Source organism: Gouania willdenowi, chromosome 3, assembly GCF_900634775.1.
Source record: "Gouania willdenowi chromosome 3, fGouWil2.1, whole genome shotgun sequence".
NCBI classification, from domain to species: domain Eukaryota; kingdom Metazoa; phylum Chordata; class Actinopteri; order Blenniiformes; family Gobiesocidae; genus Gouania; species Gouania willdenowi.
The window spans coordinates 29,073,614-29,081,502 of NC_041046.1; positions in this window are offsets into that span (position 1 = coordinate 29,073,614).

Below are 7,889 nucleotides of genomic sequence, written 5' to 3' on the forward strand. Positions count from 1 at the left end.
AACAGTGGAGATGACGAAGGGTGAGAGAGAGAGGACGAGAGAGAGCGACGGAGAGAGAGCAAAGCAAAGTAAGGGAGACGGAGTAAGAGGAGGGATCGAGCAAAAAGGACGAGCGGATAGAACAAGGAAGACAAACAGACCATGGTCCTTGTTTACTCGCACACAGACTTTAGTCCAATGTCAAAGCTGCAGAGGGAATCCAAGCTGGACAAGATGGAGACAAGATGGAGGAGAAACAACTACCAGCTGGCAACTTCCTGACAAATATTCCACCAAAAAATGACTTCGGAAGAAGAAAAACAGAGAAAATATTTCATCCGTTTAGGTTCGGCTGAAAGTTCTGTTGTCATTTTGGAGACGGTTTTTTGCATCATGAAAAAGTACCACAAAAAAAAAATCCTTTTGGTTTTTTCCTGCAATCAGATCCATATTATGCTACAATCCTTTTCACAGAATCGTCTAAAATACGTCTCATCCGTTAGCACTCTCCTTCCGTGTGCGATCCACACCGATAACCCTGGTCTTGCTTTCTTTCCCTCACAATCGCTCCCTCTCTCTCTGTTCTCCCCTCCTAAACTGATCAATACTTCATTTAAATCATGACATTAGCACACCACTACTGGAAAAAGAGAGTGAGAGCAAATACAAATCAGCAATATATGTTAAGTTCCATTAGAGCTTACAGATATCTCACGTTAAGATTAGGCATTTTAAAACATAATGTGCAAAAGTATGAGTATATAGAAGTGAATGGATCTATACTGCTGTTTGTCTTTCAGCCCTGAGCCTCACTTGATCAATACACATATAAATTGCGGATAAAGTGAGAGACCACCATGTCTCATCAGAAAAGGCAAACATTCTATTCCACATAACATCTAAAATGACTTGTGCCAAATGGAAACATGTCGGATGCTGATAGAGGAATACATATTTATTCAGCACATTTCTTACATTAGCACCTGAGCACATAATTGCATAATATATATGCACACTCACACTTTTATCTAGTCACATATTTCACAATGAGCACAATCAATACTGCCCTCTAGAAACTCTGAACCCTGCTCATAAAAAGCGTCTGAATTAGATCATAAATTAGGGCGTTCAAAAAACCCCAAACAAGACTTGATCATTTCCTGGCGCTCATTGAAATTGCCAGCAATAGTAGCCGGCAAATCCCTCTGTTCATCATTAAGACAGGATATTTACCTGGGCATGTTTGAAGTCACATGCCTGATGAGAGTGCAGCATATTTTTTTTTAAATCTCAGAGATGGTCAGAGATGACCAAAGTCGAAGAGATGAGTATGAGCCCAAAGCTGGGCGAGAAAAGGTAATGGAGCCAAAGTCGATCACTCGAGGGAACATAACTTTACAGTTGCCTACTCTGGTGCCATGTTGAGCAATGAGAAATTAAGCAGACAAAACCAAAGTTATTGATCTTGGAATCAGGTGTTTGTCTGTAGGCTAACTAGGCTGCCTGATGTTGTGTAATGGCAGCTACAGCTGTGGATTGCCACCAAAGCAAAGGCAGGCTTTTAGCATTTGCGTTGGGCAATGGATATCATTTTGAGTGCTATTGATTGCCCCCAGGCTAATAAGTCTTTACATCAAGCAGTCACACACAATAAGTAAGGTCCATGGAAGAATCCAAACATCTAGTTAAGAATATTATAAAATCCAAATAGCTACTTTGGTCAACTCTTAACCAAAGTATGGGCGTTAGCGGCAAAATTAAAGGATAATGAAAGGGATTAAAGTCCACAACCACTGGAGGATTGCAAGTTAAGTAATGGAAATAGCAAGGGACAAAGGTACTTGTGAAAATATATGTGTGTATATATATATATATATATATATATATATATATATATATATATATATATATATATATATATATATATACAACTTTAATAGTCAACCGTGAAACTGCTCTATCAAAAAGCACTCGTCTTCTACTTCCCTGAAACGCATTCTTTCATTGTTTTGAAAAACAAATCCATGTCCATCAACTTCTGTTACACAGCAGAACTGAAATTATTTCACTCTCCTACACAGTACCTTCCTCAAATGTGTTCTGACTTTGAAAATGGCAAGTTCCTGTCGCAGACAATGAAAAGTCTGTGTTTGTTTTTTGTCTGCTAACATTTACCTTTTGTTTTTAGAAACAAAAAAATAAACTCAACTTGTTTTGAACGTTTTGTTTATCATGTGGCACACTCTCAAACAACTTTACAACTCAGTGTAACCTTTATCAGCTACCCACGGCCACCTGCTAAGAGGACTGCCTACTAAAGGCTAGAGAAGATCGTCTATTATTAGCCAACCTTTCAAACAAATGCTATCTTTTACTAAAAAAGTCTCTCCCAGCAAACAAACAAGTGATCCATAGAACAGTGGGTGATAATCTATAGGTTATTTACATTACCCCGGTTCTCTGAGTAATATGAGTGAGATGTCTCACTATGGGATACACGCACCTGCGTCATATCTTGAAGACCATTCTCATTCTGTCAATCTGATTGGCTGATGAATGTATTCATCCACCATTAGTCCCACTTACTATAAGTAGGGCGGGCGGAGGCAGAGACACATAGCCGTACCATCAATAGGAGAACACAAGCCCATTACCTTTGGCACAAATGCCAGGTTGGGCTTCAGCACCAACCTAGCGTTGCCAGAAAAGATATGTGGAATGACGGATACACTGACAGTGCATGGATGTCACTGACACGTTTGGACGAAGCCAAAGCCAGCAGCAACACCGCCTTTAGGGATTCAAACTTTAAGTTTGCGCGTCCCACTTGCAGTCATACAGAGACCTAATAGAGGAGGCCCTAGCGCTCTGAATCGTGGAGATCTCATGCTGTGAGAGCCTCACAGCTGACAGATTGCGCCATTCAGGGGCCAGACCAATAGTGGCAGTTGCTCTGGGTGAGGATGAAACACTGTGCCCCCTACCAGTGACAGCACAACCCTGGTCAACAGTTCCTCTATCCTGGCAGCCATTGGGACGGGTCTTGGTGGTGAGGTGGTAGGGGTGCGGGGGACCCCAGGGAGTACACAATGGAACAGAACAGAGGAACGTCCAGCCGCATCACCGGAGGAGAGAGAGGGACCTCATCAGGTTGCGCTCTTCTTCTTCTCGGCCTGGGTGGGGTGCACAGGCAGAGCCTTGCAGCGAGCAGGAGGAGACAAGATTGGGGCCTTCTGTAGGAGGCAAAGACAGAGAGCTTTGTCGTCCTTTGTCGTCCCTCGCAGCGCCTAGGCATGGAGGCCAGAATGTCCTCTTTCTCTGCTTCGCCAGGTCAAGCCAGCGGGCCCGCTCCTGGAAGGCCATGAACTCCATCGCTCTCCCTGTGGCCTGAACTGCACAGTGCTGAACCCGGAGGCACAGGTCGGTGACCATCGACATCTCCTCCCAGCAGGCCGGGTCCTGGGACACCCAAAGTCCTCACAGACCTCTGAGAGGCTTTGAGCAGTGACATAACGTTAAGCGCGCAGGCGGTGAGTGCCGAAGCATTGTAAGAGTGCTTCAACAGGCCCGACTGCAGGAGGTCCGACTTCCCTGGGAGGCTCGGCCTCCGAGGAGCGACAATCGGGACCCGGGGGAGCAGGTGAATGGCCAAAAGGAAGAGGAGAGGCTGGGATGCTCCTTCTCTCAGTGGAGGCGGCAGAGGCTGCGGGCCTTTCAACCCGAGCCATGGCCCTTTCCGAGTCGAGAATGTCCTCTCCGAGCGGAAGAACAAAGGCAATGTCAGACTGCGAGCCCCAGCTGAGCCCAGTGGGGGTGCTCGTCTCCATGCTTTCAGCAACGGCAGATATTCCGATCCAGAATACTTTATTGATTCTCAAGAAAGGTACTTAGGCACACTATCAATTTCTAGATAAAATGATAAGATTTACACTTTCCAGCCTAATTTTTAAACCATTTTTTAAAAAAGTATCTATGGACAGTACAACTTCTCCAGAAGCTAAGAACAAATTGTGGTCTAATGTCCGTGGAGTCAACTCTCAACCTCTATTAATCTAAACCAGGGGTGTCCAATTCCGGTCCTCGAGGGCCACTATCCAGCATGTTTTAGATGTTTCCCTCTTCCAACACACCTGATTCAAATGATCAACTCCTCATCCAGCTCTGCAGAAGCCTGATAACGATCCTAATCATTTGAATCAGGTGTGTTGGAAGAGGGAAACATCTAAAACATGCTGGATAGTGGCCCTCGAGGACCGGAATTGGACACCCCTGATCTAAACAGAGGAGAGCATTCAGGAAAGCCTTCTGACATGGTTCAACTGGACATTCAGCAAGGGTTTATCATAATAATGTGTAATAGATTACAATAATTTGTACTGATTATGTTGATTTTGGTTGTTACTGTTCTTAATAAATTGGTGCTGGCAGTAATTTATGAATTACTGCCGGCCCAGGCATAAGAAATTGTCTCTCCAAAGTTTTGAAAATGTCACTGAAATATTGTATTAAATCCCCCTAATTATTTGTACAGAGCAACTCACCAAAAAAAAAACTTTAGGCTTCATTGGAAAAAAGGCTTTGCGTAAAAGCCCTTTCAATTATATTCTTGTTATTTTAGATTCTCCATCACAAAGGACATAATTTTAATGCCGAGCTACTGAGTAATATATTTAATCCAACTGATTAAAAAAAAAAAATTCTGGTAAATACATTAGCAAAAATCCATTTAACTCTTTTCTTTTTTGACAAAATAATAAGAGAGCGGAGCTTCTGGGAACAATGCTAAAAGCAGTTTAAAAATGAGACACAATGTGATGAGAACAATAATGAACAACCCTAAAGTGAAAGGACATTGTTTTCCTCTTTTGCGTAGCCTGTGCTTTTATGTGCAATCCTTTCTGCACTTCAAAAAAAATCAATCCTGTTATTTCAAAAGAAGCATGATAATGGATGTGCACATTCAAAAACTCTATCAGGGTATTGCTCTTTCCTCACAGCAGCTTCCACTGCTTCTGTATCAGGACACTTTTAATGTTTGGATTTTCCACATTGCTCCAGGCTAAAGCCCCAGCAATCACCATAGCAACATACTTGGAGTTCAACGTGAAATGCATGCTAAGTTTCCTCCTGCCACTAGCCACTAGAAAGAAATAGGCATAAATAAGAAATAAAACATATAGTTAAAGCAAGGTCAAAAAAGGAGAGTGTATTTTTGTTGTTGTGATAAACAGAAATGTGATGAAAGATAAATTTGTAAAAAGGAGAGCACTGTAGATGTGGGATTAATTTTGTGTGTTGTGAACATTGTGGATATTCATAATAGGGGGATTGCATTCTTCTTTTTCACCCCCTTTTTTATTGAATAATTCACATATTTAATTGAATTATTCTGATTTGTATAGATAATAATTTTACTCCAAGTGTGCACAGGGGGTGTCGCACAGCCGCCTCACAACGAGAGCGTCCTGGGTTTAAACTCTGGGGTGGACCCATGGGTTCTTTCTGTGTGGAGTTTGCATGTTCTCCCCATGTTTACATGGGTTTTCTCCGGGTACTCCAGCTTTCTCCCACCATCCAAAAACATGACTGTTAGGTTGATTGGAGTATATAAATTGTCCATAGGAGTGGATAGGAGAGTGAGTTGTCTTTCTGTGCATGTGTTGCCCTGCGACTGACTGGCACCCTGTCCAGGGTGTACCCCCACCAAGCACCCAATGAGAGCTGGGATAGGCACCAGCAGAGATTGGCAACTAATCCAGAGGGTGCCCTGCCTTCTGACATCAGAAGTTTCTATTTAGAAAATCACTTTTAATTAGTGAAAGATTTCTATCACAATTCCAACTCCTGACAGCTCCACGTTATACAACTAAGGCTCTGTCTATATCTTGGAAGAAAGTGATGTGGAGAGAAAAGCAATAGATAATGTGGAAGAAGTGGTTTGGTCTTTGAAACTATCACTACAATACTTGTCCAACTCTAAGATATAAGCTTGCAGAGAAATGTTTGATTGAGTCTTTCAAAAAGGAGCATCACTTTAAAACACTGAGAAAGATAAACTTAGTCTTCCTTGTCTGTGAGTATTTATGGCCAGTCAGGGCAAAACACACACTTACCAAGGTGCTCTGAGTAGCTATTAAACAAGTGTGGAGGTGACCCTGGTTTTAAGCGGCTGTATCTCTGACAGCCAAAGCTTCTGAGGCCAGCATTAATGGATTTCCTAAAGCTTCAGTCAGGGAAATAAAAGGGATAATTTATAGGTAAAACTAAGCAAGAAGAACTTGTACTTTAAACATATACTAGAAATATTCGAGAGCTGAAGAGAATTTGAATTACACAGGGAAGTATAAATTACTTTTTTCATTTTTACCCCAAATACTACATTTTGCTTACATATGTTGGAAGATCAGAATTCGAGAGTGCCAGGGTTAATTGTATGCATATATTAGAAAAGGACTTTTAGAAAATTATTTAAAGTTTTGGTTGATGTTAAAGACTTAAAAGAAATATTTATGCAAACTATTTTCTAATAGCTTCCAGCAGTGGTGGACGATACTGTAACATTTGGTGTTGATCCAATACCAAGTAAATACTGGGCCAATATTGCCGATACCAATACCAATACCTTTGTAATATCTGAGGTAGATATATCATCAAACGTTTGACCAGTGACCTTTAGGTGGTTTTGTGATTATTTTGTTAAAACCAATGAATGAAAGTGGGCAAAGTTTATAGGTGACTACAAAATACTTTATTATCATGATAAACCTTTTTGTTTAAAAACAATAGGACAGTAACAAAACAAATGATGTCATATGTTCATAAATAAACAAAAAATATTTGTTTTTAGGCATTGAGAAACTATGATACAATATAATATAATAATATTTCCACTGCTTATGCAGAATTGGCAAAGTGAAGTAATAACTGTTTCTTTCACAGCTGACAATAAAAATCATTAAATTCAATCAAGTCTAAGACATTCAGTATATTTGTATATAAACTTCAAGTATTTTGTTTTACCTATTATGTTGTCAGTCTCTACACATTTCAAACTTGTATGGTTATGTATTTATTGGTATTTAATTGTCTTTTTACACTGGTATCATCAAACACCAATACCAATGTTGGAATCAATATTTTCATTCAATCAGCCCACCACCAGATTTAAGGTAGTTTTAGCAATTCTCAGGACCCAAAAGTGGGTCGCGGACCTGTAAAGGGTGGGTCGGGGACAGCTGATTAAAAATAAATAAATACTTAACGTCTCTCATGTTGATTATATATGTGTGTGTTTTTAAGAGCTATTTTTTTAAACAAAATTTGGTTGGTTGAATTCTGAAAAAAAAAAGTGGTTCACTATTAAATGAATGTGGCAAGATGTGGGTCCCAGGGTGAGACAGTTGAGAACCCCTGATTTAGACATACAGTAATTGAATGCAATAAAGAATGGCACACTTGATTTCATTGAGAGCTTTTAAACAAATACAATTTAGGAGACTGTTTGCTGCAGAAATAAAACACTGTTTGATAGCAGAGCTCATTGTCTAATATAAATGAATTCTTGTCCCCTGTTTTGCAACACAAATAACCATCGTGACGCACGCTAAAGCTGGCTTGCTCATAAATCTTGTTTGCCTTTGTATAATATACAAAGCAGGCACACTGGCTTGGAGTAAAAGGAATGAAAAAGTGATGTGCATTTAAATGAAAAACTGAAAGTGCCCTTACCTGGCCCTTTAGACCTTGAAGTGATGCAGGCTTTGTGCAGCAGAGCTTAAAAGCAGTGCCTGAATCAGCTAGATTGCATCCTATCTTATGTGCAATTAATGCACTTCTTCACTAAGGAGAATTATGCTGACACGATTATTTTTCGACAACAATAGAGCACCATTTTGCCAGTTAGACACCAC